General features: G+C 41.0%; 1 protein-coding gene across 1 annotated transcript in view; it reads left to right on the forward strand.

Annotated features, from left to right (window-relative positions):
* Nucleotides 1–763, forward strand: part of cacnb1 (calcium channel, voltage-dependent, beta 1 subunit) — a 45687-nt gene that overhangs the window by 43913 nt on the left and 1011 nt on the right. The window lies entirely within an intron of this gene.

Raw genomic sequence — 763 nt, forward strand, 5'->3', positions numbered from 1 at the left:
GTCAAATGCTCTACCACTGAGCTATACCCCCTCACAGCCTACGAGGTGGTGTAGTCATTATTTCATCAGGGGAGAAATGATATCAGAAGAATTGCGTATTGACTTTTGGTCAAATGCATCTTTATTCGTTTTCGACAGTCGCGGTATTTAGGTGGTATTTCTCATAATACAGCCATGGTTATTTCACATGTGGCCTACATCGTTATTTTGACCACTAGGGGGAGAAATGAGACTACATTTGTGGCTACATGTTCCGAGTTTACAGTCAACGAAAAGCAAAGAAAAATCCTCCAAATCAAATGGCAAATACGTGGTTTAACAGAACGTAGGCTATACATCCATGTAACAGAAGCATATGAACAGAACATGGACTGTCACCCTGAATGAAGCGTTTTGGATCTGACGCCTATATCAGAATTCTGACGTGTTTTGCCCGCGCCTTACTTCCATGGTTTTTTTCTTGTCGATGGTTGACACGGGTTGATGTTCTCTTAACACATCCATGGTTGACAACATGGCCTGTAAAGGCATGAAGGCTGACAACTATAAATCGGTTTTATGATGTGACAACGCTATGATTAACGTTTGGTTAGGCTTAGGTCCAATGAGACTTAGGTTAGGATAACCCTGGCGTTGTCTTCACTTTGGGACCCTCTCGTTTCCCTCGGGTCAAACTGACCTGTGACTTATATGGGGTTTTAAAAACAATTCTGAGATAGCCTAGTATTTTACTTCATAATCTATTAACAAATACTGTCTTTAT

The sequence above is a fragment of the Etheostoma spectabile genome, chromosome 15, assembly GCF_008692095.1.
Source record: "Etheostoma spectabile isolate EspeVRDwgs_2016 chromosome 15, UIUC_Espe_1.0, whole genome shotgun sequence".
NCBI lineage: Eukaryota > Metazoa > Chordata > Actinopteri > Perciformes > Percidae > Etheostoma > Etheostoma spectabile.